This window comes from Ctenocephalides felis, unplaced genomic scaffold (assembly GCF_003426905.1).
Source record: "Ctenocephalides felis isolate EL2017-DRISC unplaced genomic scaffold, ASM342690v1 CF-g0.4_SCAFFOLD_01170, whole genome shotgun sequence".
In the NCBI taxonomy this organism is placed as follows: domain Eukaryota; kingdom Metazoa; phylum Arthropoda; class Insecta; order Siphonaptera; family Pulicidae; genus Ctenocephalides; species Ctenocephalides felis.
In genome coordinates, this window is record NW_020537324.1 from 70,695,568 (window position 1) to 70,715,457 (window position 19,890).

The following is a 19,890-nucleotide window of genomic DNA, read 5'->3' on the forward strand; positions in this document are numbered from 1 at the left end:
CGGTACAGTAGATTGTTTTGAAATCGGTGCCGTCCCGTAAGTGTTAAATTTTTGAAATCGTTTCAGCCGTTTATGAGAAAACGTAAACGAAAGGTCAAAAATCGACTCACAGACATTTATACATACATACACGAACATACTTATTCCAAATTTGGTCTCATTCGATTCAGAATGGCTCGAAACATCAAGAAAACATAAAATTAGCATATCGGATTTTGTCTTGAAAACATAAACTTCTCATTCGGGAAGTTAATAGCATCAATCTTTTCCAATCTAAAAATAAAATTTGATTCACCTATAATGTCCTTTAAATAAATATATATTTATAAAATTGTGTTTTAAAATTTATGTATTTTAGGTTAATAATCAGTATGATAATGTTTAAATATTATCTTAAGTCATAAAAATTTAAAAAGTAAATATTCATATTTACAGTTTTGATTCTTCTACCATTGCACTGCATTACTTATCTATAATTAATACTTTTGTTTATAATTGGGTCAATAGTGAAGTGATTAATCGGAATTTAATCGATGTCTACGATCTTAATAAGGATGTTGTGTAGATGGACATTTTTTCATAATGTTTGCAATTTATGACTTCATTACAATACTATAATTTACCGTTAGTTAGTTAATTCAATAAGCAAAAAATAATAAAATCAATAGTAATAATAATATTACATACCTACATATGTACATATGTCGTTGGTAGTTTCAGAACAATTTAATCAATCAAAATGAAAAAACAAAACTGATCTTGAATAATTGATAAACGGGCAGTAATCGATTCGGAAAATTGTTTCGTATAATGTCTTTATTATTCTTTATATTTGTTCACCAAATACACATTTATAAAAATATATTGAACATATTCATAAACTTTATTTTAGTTCATAAAAGTTTATGAATATATAACATATCATATGTTGCTCGGCTAATATTACTCCAGATATAAATAATATTACTTATTTTTATTCATATTGAACTATAAATTTTTAATTTGTTTGCAATTCTTATTATAGATATACTACTTCTCATATACAAAAAAATTATAATTTTATGAGTTTTATTACTATGAACTTAATTGATCACTTAATTATTGGGTACACTCAGTATATTCTTCATTCGCAGTTGATAATTATTATTAAGAAGTTTTTGTAATTCAATTAAATTATTATCGATAAATATATTTTATTAACTTCACTTATTGTTGGTTTCTTTGGATAAGAAATACTTAAACAATTTTATTATTTTTTTAAATTTTTATTATTCAGTTGCTTTTTTGTTACAAATGAGAATCTGTGGGATCCAACAAACTGTGTGATTGAAAATCTTTTGATATTTATTTCTCTCCGATGCTGTACAGAGATTGCGCATTACATGATATCCCTGCATGATCAGAAATTGATTTGCGCTAATTATATACGGCAACTGGTTATAAATACATCATATGTGCTTATATATTATATATATATATATATATATATATATATATATAATTGATGGATCTCTGTCTCCATACGTGTGCGTTGATTCAGCAATGACATGTAGAAAAGCATATGATATTGCCTTCAACAAAACTGTCAATTGGGAATAAATTGGAATGAGAAAGCAAAAAGTAACTTTTGTCATTTGTGGAGAATATTTTTTGTTCTTCTCGTGTAATTTTATGTTAAGTTTCATTTAAATTAAAATATGCATCATTATAAATTAAAATTTGCCATGAGTTTATATTAAAAATAAATAACAAAATTGAAACAATTTTACATGAGCATACGATTTATTACTTTTTCTATTTGGATCGTTAAATCAAACGCGGAGAAAGTTTCAACACTTAATCTATATAACAAAAAGTAAATATGCGGAAGAATCAGATTAATTAGATAACACCACAAATACTATCATTATATATTAGTGATTAAAATATTGAGTCATAAATCAATTGGCACTTTCTATTGAGGCCTTGACAACACAATGCTTCGTTTAGAAGGTTTTAAATTTTATTGTTTTTTTTTTTTTATTTGAATCCCATTAATAATAATAAATCGCTGTAGAGGAAATAAAGATCACTTTTTATAGTTCTAAGTCACGTAGTAATATATTTTACGTTTTATTGAGAAAATACATTTATAATTTAGTAATTGATCAGATACTTCATACTATAATAGTAATGGATTTTTTTTATATCCTTATTTATGAAGCATCGGAAAATTTTTGGTAGTACTTAAAATGTCTAAATTCAAGTTGCAAGTTTGAATGCCAACCCGGTGATTGGGGGCATCCGGGTATGATTTTGGTATTTCATAAATAGTTCTTTAGGTCTTATATCAAAATTTCTTTTAGTCTCATTTATTTATTATTTATTAATATTATTATTGTGTACAATTCAGTTGAGATATTTCACACTGGTTTCTTACTTAAATTCCAAGAAGTTGTTTTTTTGTGTGCCAAGAAAACTTAATGTATCAAACAAAAAAAAATCCGAACTTCCTAGAAAAACATTGTTTTTATTTTGTAAAACGTATATGGGGGCTACTATTAATCACATAAGGCATTTAGAGGGAGAGGGGGGGTTGACAAAAAATCACGACAAATCACGCGGGGGGAGGTCTAGTAAGATAACACGTTTATTTGCTATTTACATGAATTTTTTTAAAGAAAATCCACATTTATTTTTTTCTAAAAAAAAAACTCGAGATTTTTGTGGGGGAGTTGGCGTAATTTTAAATATTACCAAGTATAGGGGGGTTCAAAAATTTCTGAAAAAATTGGTCACGTAATTAATGGAACCCATTATCTATGACTGACATGAATCTATATTAAAACTTTCTTTTTGTATCAAATTATGTATGTCTGCAGAGTCATATGTCTGACATGGCTCATGTAGAAGTTTTAGCGTCAGACACATATAACTGACATGGCAATCAACGTGTTAAATAATGGCATGTTGGTGAACTCAACAGTTCATTTTCTATTCGATAAAAAAATTAAAATTATATTATAATCATTTTAATACAAAACTAAAATTTATTTGTTTAATCCTCAAATTAAGAAAATTTAATTCTCATCAAGAATCAATATTGACTTACAATTAGATCAAGTGGCTATTTTCTTTTTAAACTTCTACGGTACTTTTCCCTTACCAAAGATCTGTCCAAAAAATTTGGATGGCTGTTAAGTTTATCTCTGTATTTATATCCAGTTTTTGTGAAATTTTCAAGAAGTAGTTCCTCATTTTATAGTTTGATGCATGCATTTTCGCACTACGCGCCTGCGTAACATAATATTAAACCTGTACTTAATAATTGGTCGCAATAACATTCGGGCCAATCGCGGTTGTACTACTTATCGGTTATTGTGAGTCGTAATTTGCAAGGCAATAATATATGCTTCATACTTGTAACCATTTTCAATCTTGCATATATAATTTACTGTGTGATTCTTGATTGAACACTTCATACAATTACTGATGGAATTAGTGGAGAATTATAAGTTTTATGTGGAAATAAGTGATATGTTTACTAACTTGCGTTCCTTAATTGAGTTTCCTTCAATTTGCATCCATAAATATGAAGATTAAATATTTGACTATTTTATTTTTTGTTTTCTTGGTATAGTTTAAAATAAGAAATAAATAATAGTTGTGATAAGCTTATCAGTGTTGTTATCTATAACATGTAAATAATTAAATGAAGTTAATTGGATGAATTGAAATTTAAATAAATTTTCAATCTTCATATTATTAAAATGTACTTATTAGAAAAGTTGTTGGTTAGTGTTTATCTATATTTACATTTCAATTCTTAATTGATGTAACACATATTATCACATAGATTAATTCCTGCTAATGAAGTTTTGTGCACGGTAAGAACTCCCTATTTTTATCTAAAAACTAATATTTTTTCTATCAACTTTTTTTACCAAAATTTGTTCTTTGAATATCGAAAATGATTCCGATTTTAATTTTATTTCTAACTAAAATTCCAAAGCTCTCTTATATACTTGAAATAAATAATTTTAACTTTACAAGTCAGTGTACATAGTTCTTAGAAATATGAGACAATGTCCTTCATTTTAAATACGATTGATTAAGTTCTGTACATTTACTTCATATAAACATTTATAAACGTTATCGTTCAACTTATAAGCTCTTATATCTTATATTTTGTTTACAAAATACGAATAATGAAAGTTACAATATTTATAATAATCTATTTGAAATCATTTAATATTCCTAGAATATTTTATTACGATACGAGAAGTTTCAGAAATTAGCTTCGAGAGCTTTTCTTTAATTTTTTTTATTTAATTACACGATTGTGATCTGAGTTCAGGGAATTTTTCTGGTGTATAAACTGTTTCTTGTGAGTTCTCTCTCTGTATTTTTGATTTCGATGTGCAAACTGTTTCTTGATAAAATCGTGATTTATAAATCTTTTATTTCTTGTACCGACTCCTTCGACATATGACACCGGTTGCTTTCTAAAATCCTGTTTTATTTGCACAACTTAAACGATTGCAATTGATGGTGAATCTCTATAATGTCAGAATTATTTTATGGGATTTCTCACAATGCGGTTATAGTAATAGGAAGTGCAAATATTGCAAACGAGTTATATAAATGGAAATAAAATACTTTGTACTTAATAAATAATAAATAATATGCTTGGAATCTTTACTAGATATTTAGTTTTAAAAAAAAAATTTTTTTGTAGTTCTTGAATTATGTTTGATTGCTTCTTATGGTAATAAAAGAAAAAAAAAATTTTTTTGAGTTGTTTGACTTTTACTGGTAATACCATAAATACTAGAGTAACAGCACATGTTCAAGCAAATCCATTCATATAGGTACAGATGTATTTTCTGGGACAAAATTTTGCTACGTTGTACTCAATTGCTTTTGTATTTGTTAACTTCGTCTATACCTGCTAGAATGCGATGATGCCAAAGTTAATATCATCACTTCTATGAGATGAAAAAGTGTTCCCAAAACTAGATTTGTCGTAATTATCGTTGTCAAAAAACTGTATATATTTTATATTTTTATCCTTTCCTATAAGATTTTTATTACTATCTATCCTATTTATATATATATCTATCTATATTTACTATATTTATCCTTTCCTATAAGATTTTTATTACTACATCATTTTTAACAAAGTTCAATTCGGTACTACATTTGAAGAAATTTTTGGTAAATTGTCTAATGCTCAAAACTTTGCAAAAATAATACAGATATTAATGCATTGATTTAATATTTTAATATTTTCCGAAGTTAATATTTTCACTTCTATGACATAACTTTATTCAATTTGAAGATTCAAGTTTTATTAATTATTAGTTTATTGACCTTATAAGCACAAGTACATTAACCGCACAATTGTCGTTATTTATGTTTTCAAATGTTTCCTGCAAATTTTGATATTCGTGCAGACTTTAATGCGTTGCTAATATATGTAAATTTTCACTACTTTTTAATTTCTTTAACAAAAAGATTTTAAAATAGTTGACATTTTTGACAAAACTTTTGGTAATTTTCTAATGCTCCAATATTGCAAAAATAATAATGACATGAATGCGATTCTCTAATGTTAATATATTTGGCACTGTGATTTGTATCTTGTTACTGTTACTCAATTTTAAAAATTCATTCAGAGCTAAAAGTATTTCTTGTCTTTAATTGTTATCTTATAACGAAGATTTAAATTTGGCGTTTTTTTATTTTTTTGGTAATTATTTTATTTAATAAAAATAAGATAATTACCAAATGATATAAGATTAAAAATCTTTCTAGGATGGCAGGTTGACATTTTCAGAGATTTTTATTTAAAATGACTTTTTATATACATTTTATTATTTAGGCATTTCTATAATTTAGGCCTTCTCTATAATTGATTCAATATGCTTTCGTTTTTTATGCAATCTTTTAAGAATGTTTTTGAATTTTAATTCATTGCTGGAATTATATTTTTAAAAATCTTTTAAAAGTTGTTGATGAAATTTCTGTTTATATTCCAATTATCGTAAAAATTATACATAGTCTCTTATAGAATTATACATCTTGTCAGCTCTTGTCTTCTCTATAATTAATCCAACATACATTCAATATTTTCATTTTATTATTATTTTATGCCGACATAAGTTTTAATGTCGTGTTCATTTAATAACATAATCATTTACTGATCATAAAACACAAACGTGTGACTGGTAGATGTAAATCTTAGAGATTTATTCAGTGAGAGCTGTTCAATCTCTACTTATCGCATAAAATCTGACCTTTTAACAAGATATGCACTTGGGTCGGGTATTTGACCGATTACGTCGATGACGAATTGATATTTTATTTTATTAAATTACATTCTGTTTTTATAAAGAACGAATATTCAAAAAATTTGAATCACCGATTTAATGAAAGTTTACCTAAATAAAAGCTTCTCCCTATTAGGGAAAAACTTTTCCATGTTTCTATTATTAACAAGATCGGCCTTTGATGAAGTCGTTTGATAAATAATCCATGGTTCAGCTTCGCATACAAGCTTTGTATCTATAATCGTGTAATCCGAGTAAGAGATTTCTGAATTATATAACGCTTTATGTAAACTACAACGGCCAATTACATTACAATAATATGAGCTCTATGCGAACATTACTATGTACTAGAAATGTGATGGCTCATCGTGAAACGTATGTATTGTAAATGTTTATGAAGCACAACAAAGCAATTATATTAGCCAGGAATAAATACCGAGTGTTGAAATATTAATAATTTTATGCGTCGTTTAATTAAATGCAGAAATACGAACTGATATTAATTTGAACTTGTTCTGTTATAAATAATTGTTTTATTAGAATAATTATCAGAATTATTTTAAAATTGTGAAATTAAAATTTACAGGTAATCCCCGTATAACACGGTAGTTGCGTTCCAAAAAACTAGCGTTATGCGAATCTGTGTTATACGGGGCAAAGAACTAGTACAAAAAGAGCGGTTACGTTCCAAGAATTTAAAAAAAAACATGCTACATATCATGATTATATAATAAATATTGTTATATTTATCATTATTATTAAGAAGTAATACACAACACATGAATTATGTATTTTTCGTCATAACCAACAAGTAAGTGCTATCCAACGCGATCCTTTTTTCGCAAGATATTTTTGCATCCGATTGGAAAGGGTTAAATATATTGTTCGGCGGATAATCCTAGAATTTATCAAAATAAACAGTAAATCTTAATTCTTATTGATTAAGGGGGTTGTTCTTTTTTTTGTTACAAAAAATGCAAGGTATTTGTTTTTGTTTTTCGAAATGTATTGATCATAAAGAAATGCGGTTTTTTTTAAACAAAAATTACAAAATCATAGAATATTAAGATTTTATGTACTAATACACCATGGCGTTCAAAGGTGCTGACACATTAAAAAGGTCATGTGCATGACGTATTATAATGAAAAAGAAAGCAGCTGGCATACAATAGCTCGCGGAGCGATATAAAAACGGTTTCAGAGGATCATACATATATATACCATCATACTATAACTTCGTCAAAAAAATAGATATTGAGATGATTTTTTTTTTTAAATAATTCTAAGGTTTTTAGCTTTCATAATATCAAAAAATCTCAAAATCGAAAAAAAATAAATAAAAAAAGAACAACCCCCTTAAGTATACTATTTCCATATTTCGAGAAGTTTATGCAACTTGCCTTAAAGTAGATGTCACTTTCAACCACTTATTTTCTACATTTACATCCTCAAAATATTCTGAAATACTTGGCATTTCAGAATATATTTTGTTTTTTTTTTTCAAAATTTTACTTTCAATACGCGCCATTGCACTGCCAATTTTCCATGACGTGTATATTTTTTCTCAAACGTTATTTTTTTAAATTGCCGAACAACAAATACGTTAACCTTTTTTTGTCAATTATATTTTAATCTCTAATTTATTTACACTCCTGACTTCTGCCCGTGACTTGCTATTCAGAGCTCTGATTCTTATAACAGGTTCTAGGTTCAATATCCGCGGTTAGCTTGATGTCAAGCAGTAGCGACTTGGAGAAGTATCTAGCAATGTATTTCCAGATAGTCATTACTCCGGCATTACTGTATCAATAAAATATTCATCAGTATTTTAGATATTGTAACAATAAATTGATCACAGATATTAGACAACCATCTGGGTTGCCATCTATAAGAAAGTCAAGTCATTCAAGATGTTAGCACAATAACCCATAAGACTCGTTAAGCTCTGATTGCTATTAAATATAAAAAATGCAAAGATTTTATGATCATAAAAAATATTTAAAAATTAGACAATGCCTTATTTGAGACAGAAAAGAAATGAGATAATACATATATTCTTTTCATGTACTCTATCAAAGCGAATTTTTAAACAATTATTTTCAGAAATTGCTGGACAAATACAATTTAATTTTTTTTGCAAACAAATTTATACGTCTCTGTTATTTCCACATAGCCAAGTATTTATATATAATTCATTTTCTTATGTATTATTCATATCTTATAATATTTTATTCATATATGCGATTTTTTACTGGCTCTTCAGCTATATTTGAACTCTATGATTAATGGCTCTGTAGACGTTGCTTCCTGTATTTTTTTTTGCATGTACACATATAGAGTCGTAACTCGCAACTTTTATGCCTTTGGCCGCTGAAATATGATGTTAAATTGTACAGATAATAGAAAAACATTACTTTAGTCTGAATAGAACGATTCAAGAAGTTGAGCTAAAAATTTAAATGACATAAAGGTCACCATAACTTGTAGTAATTGATTGAAATATCATTTAAATTTTAAAATACGCTTCAAAATATTTGTGATTTGAAGATTGTTATAATAAGAAAATATGAATATGAATAAATTATTATTAATAAAAAACATTAAATTTCATAAGCGTTTTTTTAGATTATATTATTAGCAGGCAATAAAATTAAATAATCAAATTCAAGTATAATAGTTTACTTTGAAAAAAAAATTTCAACACTTTTTATATAATTTAATTTGCTTTATTTATAAATAAATTAAGTTCTATATATATACTTAACTAGTTGTGTATATATATTTATATCATCACGTAAAATCGGCGAAGTGTGGCGAATCTTTTTGTAATCCAAGCCGGCATGTTTTTTGTATTATGAAATAATTAATCTTCATGTTGATCTTATCTAAACAAAAAGTAGACGGTTCAAGTACTGTAAAATATCTTGTTCTTATCTACTTAATTTTTTAATTAATTAATAACATAATAAATATCGTAGATTTCCACCTTATATGAATTACATTCTGTTCTTATCATATGTTGAAATAGGCATAGGGAATTTCATTTATCTATATAATTATTTAAATTTGTTCCTCCAATGTTACAATAAATCCTATAGTCATCCTAATTACAATTGTTTAAATTAAATATACTTTTTGATCAATACATCAAATATTATTGATAGATAGATATCTAACACGTTAATCGTCACGATATCAGAATTTTTTTACATGGTAACTTTAATAATTATTTACATAAAAAAGTATTCAGGAAACTTCATGTATCAAAGAATTTTTTTGCTAAAATTTCTAGAAAAACTAACTTTCTTATGTCACATATCTATATGACTGACATAATCCTATATTAAGTTTTTCTCCTTCTACTATATTGCGTATGCCAAAAATATGTCTGATATGGCTCATGTAGTTTTTTTTAGCGTCAGACACATATGACTGACATGGCGATTAACGTGTTAAATAACATCTTATTCGAAAAAAAACATTATGGGTTTATCTTCTATAAATATAATTAATTAATCTATGAAGGTAATTAATTTATATAATAACTTATATGTATTTTTCCAATTTATCTCATCTTCTTAATTACATTTTGAAAACCGAAATGTACTCTTTTTTCTTAAATATTATTGATAGATAGATTTTTTATAGAAGGCACAGGAAATTTAATTTATTTATTTAATTACTTAAATTTATTTATTCAGGGTTTTTCATCTTAATTACATTTTGTAAACATAAATGTACTCTTTGATCAATAAATCAAATATTTTCCCGAAAACAAACAAAATATGAATAACTCGCTGAATAAATACAAATTTGTATTGCTTTTAAAATGATTGGGTTTGGTGGGTTCATAAAAATGATTGGAAATATAAATAATTTCTAAAGCATATATATAATGTAAATATATATGTATATAATATGTGTGTAGTTGATTATGATGTTGAGATATATGAGTAAGTTCTTTTAGGGCCATACATAAAAAAACAAGATTTATAAATGAATCTTCAATTCCAAACGTTTCGACATACAATTTAATGTCATCATCAGTGGAATTGAACTTGGTATTTTACATATTAATCATAAAGATTTGTACACAGCACACTTGTCAATAATCATATTTTTTTTCCTTTTATGTAAATACGAAAAATAATGAGAATATTGTTTCACAAAAATGTAGAAAAGGTTAAGGTATTTTTGCAAAGGATCTTGAAATAGCTTATTCACTGTGATGACATCAAATTGTATATATATATATACTAGCTGACCCGGCAAACGTTGTTTTGCTAAGTAAGGTATATTCTAATCAATTTCTAGAGAATTTAAAAATTTAATACTTTAAGTGCATAAGGATGTGTTGTTTGAATGCTATATACAATGAGGTATTATAAAAACAATAAATTTCATTAGTTTGTCTATATTTTGTCAATACAATCAAACTGGAAGTTTTTATACACTTTCTATAGAAAACATCGTCCAAGTCTTTTTTGGTGTTTCGACTTTTCGATTACGTTTCAAGTTTTTTCAGATTCTTTTAGGATTATGGATTTTGTGTATAATTGTAAATAATACTACTGAGCTTATACAAAATTTTCAAATTTCTGCGATGAGAGATAAAAAATCAATCAAGTATTTCTTCTTTGATCTGCTTTTTGAAAAGTTTCAAGTAACATTCGATGAATTAACGAACAATTATCTGACTACGTTCAGTAAAATTGTCAGCTACTTCATCATTGTAGAAATGTATTTTTTTGATGTCTTTCAAAAATTCGTTATCTACACCTTTTTACTCTATAGGCGGGATAACTTGGAACGGCCAGGTGGCAAACAGGTTTAATGTCTTATTTTAATTTAAAGGTATTTTACAAAATAATTACATTTTTAACTAATACTAAAAAACTATCAACGGAAGAAAATTCTTTTATTATGGATTTTCAAAGATTATACCGATATTTTATCGATACAATCAAACTGGAAGTTTTATATACTTTCTATAGAAAACATGGTATAATCCAATCCAAGTCTTTTTTGGTCTTTCGACTTGTAAATATTCACGTAAAACATCCTATTAAAAGTAATTGTACATCATCTGTCAAAAAGTTTGATATTTCGCTTATTAGCCACTGTCCATTGTTTTATTTAAATTACGCATGTACAAAAATGTTCAAATTAAAAATGTAAAGTTTCTACGCGATTGTGAAATAATATCTCACCTTTCCGACCATCTCTGGATTGGCACGAAATTTTTAAGACTAAACCTGGCCAAATCGGTTTAGCCGTTTTCGAGTTTTATCGAATCATTTGATCGAGAGCTCCATTTTTATATATAAGATATATATATATATATATATATATATATATATATATATATATGTATATGTATGTACATTCTGCTTTTATTAGATTACGAATTGAATCTTGTAGTTAGTTCTCACTTACTAGTGATGTGAGTGGCTGCCAGTCGTCAATAATAATGTTGTCGCAGGTCAGTGACCGCCTGCGCACGTACAGTACTTACTTACAACTGACTGACTGATTCACCGTTGATTTGTTTGCGATTTGTATATTTTACATATAGATACACTATCAGACACAGTCATTTGAAAAAAAAACTTTTTAGAAAAGCATAAATAGGGATTAAAATCTCTGATCGTTTACAAATTTTATATCTCATACACGTATCAATTTTTTTTCTACTTGCAAACCATTCCGCACCTTCTCACTCATGGACGTATGTTACCCACATCACTCCCCGTTTTTTAGATATGTAGATAAATTTTATCTGGTTGTTTTGGTTTAATATATGTACAATTACTACCACAGTAATCAAATCACTACTTTACAAATTTTCTTGAAGCATTGAGCTGACAATAAAAATAATTGGAATTGATATAAAAATATAAAAGATCATCACTTAAATTGAAAGTACCAACGGTACAAGTTTATTACATCTTAAATTTGAAATACATTTGTAAGACTTTTAAGATTTTATTCTAATAATAATTAACAATTGATAATTTTCTTGTGCAAATCCTATGTAAGTAAATTCTATCTTACTCCTGGTAGAAGAATCTGGTATTTCAAAATTTATCACCTCATATTCGACATTTGCTTAATGAAAATTCTAATTTGTTATTTTGGTTCTTAATTTTTTAGAAGTGTATAGTTATTAAATTATAAATTAAAATAGCTTGTGTAGAATTTTTTATTAATGCATTAATTAATAATAATTTGCTTTAATACTTGGGCGGTTTTTGGGTCATACAGTACCAAAGGGTTAATTTTGGCTATTATCGATAGATTTAGTGTTACTATTATCAATAAAATATGAAACATACATAACTATGGTCATTGTAATTTTACTTGCTAAAAAAATATTTTATTTCATCAGCTCGATATTATACTATTTAATATGAATTTTAAATGTAACAATTCTAAAATAAATTGTTTGTAGAGACGTGTCATATCGACAAGTATACCAGGAGTTCTATTTTCGGAATCCAATTAGTCGCTTACGAGCAGATGTTCTAGAAATAGCAAAGTTCGCATAAACACTGGTATTTCATAATGTTTGATATAGAAGGATTAATAAATAATTTAGATCAGTCAATATAGCGAGTCATTTAATTTAACATAAAATTTTGAAGGTTGTTGAAAAATAGAATTGCTAAATAAAAAAAATAAACTAAAATATATTATGGATTTATTCATGTTTTTCAAAAAATAAGCAACGACTAATGTTTTTAATTTTTAACCAGGTGGTAATTTTTTTAGATTTCCCCTTACATAATTAATATAAAATCTGTTTTTAGTATAAATCATTACTTGTATATTAGTCAGGTTCATATATTATGATTTAGTCTATTTTTTTATACATTGCATTAACGTAAATACTTTTGTAAGATTTCTCATCATTTTTAACTTCCCGAAGGAGTTTATGTTTTCATAAAAAAATCCGATTCGCTAATTTTATGTTTTCTCGACATTTCAAGCCATTCTGAATCGAATGAGACCAAATTTGGAAAAAGTATGTGAGTGTATGTGTGTGTGTATGTGAACAGATTTTTTGCCGTAAATCAACGTTTTCTCAAAAACGGCTGGACTGATTTCAAAAATTTAAAAGCCATTCGATGTATCTCGATGAGGACTAGGGTTTTTGAGTTTTGTGCGACGATCGGCCGGGCCGTTTCTTTGTAAATCGCAGAAAAGTGAAAAAATTTTCGTCCACGTTCACGCCCGCAATTCTGAATTGATTTTGAAAATTCAAAAACCGTTCGAAAGATATTAGTTGGGAATGATACTAATCAGTTTTAGGTGAAAATCTACCGAGCCGTTTTCTTGAAATTAACTGTTGAAAAAAAAATTGAAGCCGATTTTTATGGAACTTTTTTTGGCAACATATATCATGATCTTATAGAACTTACTGAAATATTGCGGCCTTACGACAAGTAATTTAATTTTAAAAAATCATCAAAGTTTGAGAAAATGAGTAGTTTTTTTGACGTTTGTTAAAATTAAAATTCGACGATTTTCTTGGTATAACGATAGAGTACTTGGTCTTTATGAACATACTAAACCATTAAAGTCCTACGGAAACTGGTTCAATTATAAAAATTATTGATTTGTGAAAATTTGCTTTTAGAAAATACTTCGTTCGTTCGTTTTCAATTGTGTGTAATTAATCCACTCGGAATACTTCTAATTACTCATATATTAATCTATTTCTTATTGATTAAGTCGATTATTTACACATATCGGGAAGTTTATGTAACTTGCCTTAAGGCTAAATACCAATACCAACTAGTTTGTAGATATAGCCGCGTTATTGGTGAAAACATTACGTTGTGTATTATTATTAAATTAAACATACAAATATTAAATATTATTGTGTGGTTGTCTGGAGTATGTAGTTCTATCCCACAAGAACAATCTGCTATTTAAAAGAGTCATTTAAGCGTTATTTCGTTTATTTGGTACTTTGTTACTTTTTAAGCCATTTTTGTTATCTTTGTATATTTTAGTTCTGCTTTTTATAACTCCGTGCTCAAAAACAAAAACAAAACAAAATTTCGGTTCCTATATCAACAAGTGTTGTATAAATCATTTTCCACTTTGGGTTTATGGGTCCATTCGCCAATCGTGCCGTGCTCGTGCCATCCCCGAAAATGTATGTCTAATGGCGGAACTCCGCCTTCACCCCGATGCCGATAGAATATAGAGACAAGACCACGCCTTTGAATGGGTCCATTAGTGGCATATTCGAGAAAAATCTCAAAAATACACGAAGGTACCGCGAAAGCGAAAGTTCAGGGATTTTAGGAAATGTTGGTCAAAATCAGCTGGAGCTGTGAGGTTGAATCCCACTTTAATGTACGATATTTCTTTACCTTTTAACACACTTATCTAATTTTTCAAAATTTTGAATTACGGTACGGGAAGTTCCAGCAATCTGTCTTAAGGCACGATGCCATTCACCACTAGTTGCGTTTTAGTTAAGGAATTTTAGGTCATTTTTAAAGTGTCGTAAAAGAAAGCAATGAATGTTTTTACTATCCATTTTTTGCCACTTGTTTATTAATATTATTAAAATACAAAACAAAAATTAAAAAATAAAAAAGTTAAAAATTGTAAAAACTGGCAACTGATGAAGTGGTCGGTCTCAAAAAATTGGCACCTCAGTCTTGACATGATTTCAGCCCTCCTAGCCATCGGAAATGCAGAAAATAAAAAGATTATTAATCTACAATGATGTCGCAATCGGCTGAATTAGCGATGAGTAAAAAAAATTTTTTTTCACAGATTGGCGACTGTTTGAAATAAAAAAGTTCTTTTTTACTGTTTTTTTGAGTTTCTCGAATTTTTTAAAAATACTAAAAATAGGAATTTCGGGATGATTCTAGTTTCTAGATTCTAGTTCAGACTATAGATAGATCTATAAACAAGACTATCTGAAAATTTCAAATAAATTGGTCGAGTAGAACTCCAGAAATCGTGACAAGAGTACTGAAAAAGTAAGTTCTGAGAAAAACGCATTTAAAGTTTTGCGTGAAGCCAAACCAGTATGGAGACCGAATCAGTAAAATGCCTATATCTCCAAAAATAATTCAAATTTTCAAAAACCTTCTCGTACCCATATTCTTGGATAGTTAAACTTTGAAAATATGAAATAAAAAAAATCGATTTTTTTGAATTTCTACACTAGAATACCCCCTTAAAATAACGTGCTGTGATAGAGCTCTGACACTACCATAACTAATATTTACATGAATTAAATATAAATGAGTTGAATTTGTTAAAATGTAATTGAATTTGTAATTATATTTGTTTTTAATTTTTCAATGCGTGATGTCCATTTTCAATCGATTTGAGTTTATAAATATGCATTATTATAAGCGTAAATTATTACATTTTATACCATTCAGGCAGCCGGCTTGCAATTATTTTTAATAACTGTGCAAAAGGTCGTAAAATTATTTAATACGTGTCAGAAGCCTGACTTGAGACTATTTATAAGTAGACGACGACGATGGCAGTAATATATGCATGGCGTTGGAAAAGAAAATCAACAAGAGTTTATTAAAATAAGAATTTCTTACGGTGACCACCGACACATGCAGTGTGTAGTTTGTGAATATTTATTATTCCTTTATTAACTCGCTTATTATTATGGGTTTTTGCTTTGTATGTTCATTTGCTGAGAGAGGCCAGGCCGGGGAGTTGCGTTTATTGAGCAGAATGCTAATCGAAATGCTTGATCTTCACACACGAGTTGTTCTACTTCCTCTACTCCAGACACTAAAAGACCCTTTTTGTGTATTTTTTTTGTTCTCTTCCCCTTCATTAAATATGTTCTTACGATAAAAAATATAGAGTCGGAACTTATTTTTTTTAAAAGCCGGTCTTTGTATGATATCTATGTCTCTACCGAAATATTAGTTCCATATCATATTGTTATTTAAATTTGATGCAATTTAAATTTTTTTTATTAGTATTTTTTTATTCCGGCAGAGATATTACTGCATCACAGGGCAGTTAATACACTTTTGCGATACTTCATTGAATTTTTGTTTCCATAAGAAAGGTTACAGTTATATACTTAAGCTTAGGAAATGCAATACCGATGGAAAATTTCAATACCGGTATTTCGGTAATTTTTCATTTTAAAACCGGAATACCGGTAAATTACCGGTATTTTTATTATCTTAAACAAACGTAAACAAAATTGAAAGTTACTAGTACAAATATAAAAAAATGTATATACAACTACAACTATATTTAACTAAACAATAAAAACAATAAAATAAAACAATAAGTTTATTTTAACAAAATATATATTAGTTCATTATCACTATTGAGTATATTGAGTACTTTTCACCAAAAACAAACTTATGAGTAAGAAAGACCAAAAACTCATAAAATATCATATTACATTATTATAATAAACTGTATCCGATGTGTTAAATAAGCATAATCTCCAATATTTAAAAAAAATAATTTTTCTGCACTAATTTAAGATCGGATTCTTTGTCGAGATAAATAATAAGCTACTATAATTGTTGAGTATTGTTATTTAAAACAATGTGATGCTTCTATAGTATTTCAAACTTCGAAACGTTTTCGAAAAATAATATTTTATAATTGTAATAAGAAGCAAAAAATATTTAGTTAGTAATTATCATAATTATTATGTATAAAGTTAGAAAAAAATAAAGATTACGCAGGGGTAATCTGTATGATATAACATATTTTGGCGCAAATATCACTTAAAAAACCGTTATATTTTTACAAAAGATGAAACAAACATCATTATCTACCAGTTCAATTCTATTTATTGTAACACGATATGAAGCCCTTTGGAAAGCAATAAATATTCAGTTTAATGGCGAGTTGAAATAATATTTGATATTTTTTTATCTTATAGAATCACTTGAAGATGTAGCTGTTTATACAATTATGGAATTTAAAGATGAATTTGTTCCGAGAAATTTAAACTTTAGGGTATTATGTATCAAATAGCGCGCTTATGTAAAAATACCGAAAATACCGGTATTTTTGGAATAAAAACTGGAAAAATACCGCCGAAAAATCGGGCGGTTTACCGGTATACCGGTATTGCATTCCCTACTTAAGCTTATAGTTTAATGTTCTCCTGTATTGTGGCATATCGTGCATATATATGAAGTTCTTAAAGATTCCGTATTTTATAATTTATAATATTATTTTCATTGGTCGATCTTTAAAATAAATTGGTAGATCGTTTTATACTCGTCTATCGACATCTGGTGTTTTTGAGCCGCGTTGCATTATACTATACTCGTATCATTCATACAAGCACCGTGCACCTGGCCTTTTGTAATGCAAGAATGCTGTTTTAAATTTAGTACCAATAAAGGTATTTTGGATTCAAATTATTGTTTTCACATAGTTGGTGATTATATACCTTAGAATATAATTAATATATAATTTAATTCGGTCATTTTCGTATGTATTTATTAAAAAAAAAGTAATAACAGCGTAGATGATATCGATGTCATCTTGCTTAGCTTTAGGATTTTTCCTCGTTTATTGTGAATGGTCTATAACATTTTTTAAATTTTTTTGAAATTTGGGCTCTTTATAATTAGGTTATTTTTGTGTATTGAAAAATGCATTTTATTTATTTTGTTTTTATTTTTTGTAGGCTTTGCAAGCGACACCTACAGTTGCAGCGTCGATCTGCTCGCAGTGTCTCGGCACAGAGGCGAAGAATCCTAAAGGAGTCCCTGAAGCCCTCAGCCGCTGCTCTGGGTGTTCTGCTTCAGTCCATCTGTCCTGTGCGTGGAAAGGATCTGAACTATCTAGTCTTCTCGAAAAGGTAGATAGACACAAATATTTAAATATACAGTAGAATCCGCTTAGTATGACATCGAAGGGACGCCGAAATTTCGTCATACTAACCGGTTGTCATATAAAGCATACTGAAGAAAAACTTTTTAATATTTAAATATGTTACATGTTTCAGTAATTTAAAAGAAAAGCCTATACATATATTTTAATTAAAAATAAAAATGACACGTATTAAAATTTAATATAAATTAAAATTGACATAGGGTAGGGCGGGGCACTAAGGTCCAATTTGACTTTCAGTAATTATACTGTTTAAACCCAATGAACAACCTTGCAACACATGACACACATCAAGCAAGCATCTATCGAACTATGTACAGAAAAAATTTCACATAATTCCTAATTATATAAATATTATTTTTTTTTTACTATTTTTTTTAAATTTGGTATCTGATCCATTTTACCTCACATACGGGGTAAAGTGGGACAACCAGGGAGAAAACAAATGCAATTTCTTCTATTAAAAATATTAATTCTGTGGGTACATTTGTTACAAAGATAACACAGTATATTACATTGATCTGCTATTGGTCAGAAATATTCATCAGACGAGCCGGAATAACAATTTATTTAATTAATTTCTTGTAAAATTGCTTTTTTTTAAACTTTACTATTTCATTGCTTACACCTTTGCCAAAGTAAAGGTTCTGCTGGTCTTTTTATCCCCTCATGTGCTGCTTATCTTCTGATAGCAAAGTCATAAGAATAAAAGTGATGGCTGGTTATGAATTTATACATTTTTGCCTTGTACTATCAAATATTTTTGTTGAAAAAATCTAATTTTGTTTGTTCACGAGATATCCGTGGTGGACCATTAATAATTGGTCTACCCTATCCATAAACATACAAATGTGATTTTTTAATGTAAGTAATCAGTAATTTTTGATTGACTTCTTTACATAATTTTATGGTAAAAACAATTCCTAGTGCTATTGTGCATAAAAGACATAGCAATTGCTTTCGTAGACTTGGCCACATCATGTAAAATCATGCCGGTCATTATAATTGGACATAATTTTTTGCAAAAATGGGTCATTATAAGCGACATGTCAATGTAAGCGATGTCAATATATCCGACTAGACAGCTGTTTTTTTAAAGAATTTTGTATGGAAACCAAACTTCCTAGTGCGATTACGTCATAATAAGCGGTTGTCAATATATCCGGTGTCATACTAATCGGATTCTACTGTATATACTAATGAATTGGCACCATTTTCACAAAATAAGTACCAGGAAATAAGAGTTTAACTATAATTCTTTTATTAGGGTGGCAAGTGGTTCTGTGAAGATTGCTCGCAATGCGCAGCATGTTCAGAAACTGATGTCTCTCCGTGCCTTCTTGGATGTTGCTCTTGCGAACGGAACTTCCACATAGCATGCTTGGATCCGCCTGCCGAGAAAAAACCGAAATGCCCCTGGAGGTAATTTCATGAACAGATAATTGAAGTAATCTAAATAATAGAATTAGAGAATATAATATCTATTTAATTTAATATAGGTGCCGCCATTGCCTTTCCCACCATGAAACTCCAAAACGGAGTCAAACATCGACACCTGTATTGGGACTAAGTAGTAGTCGGAGGAAAGGAACGAAATGTCGTGATAAAATGGATTCTCGTGCAATAAGGTAAAAAGATGCAGATATAAACTGAATTAAATGTGAACAATGGTTAAGCTCAGTAAGAAGCTACTTAT

At 28.0% G+C, this 19,890-nt stretch overlaps 1 protein-coding gene and 1 long non-coding RNA gene across 2 annotated transcripts in view; one reads left to right on the plus strand and one right to left on the minus strand.

Annotated features, from left to right (window-relative positions):
- LOC113368039 (histone acetyltransferase KAT6A-like) overlaps nt 1–19,890 on the minus strand; it is a 114,313-nt gene that overhangs the window by 65,470 nt on the left and 28,953 nt on the right. The window lies entirely within an intron of this gene.
- On the plus strand, nt 18,023–19,826 carry LOC113368040. Its single transcript, XR_003366331.1, has 3 exons — nt 18,023–18,162; nt 19,462–19,616; nt 19,694–19,826. It is a non-coding gene; the product is annotated as an uncharacterized LOC113368040 (long non-coding RNA).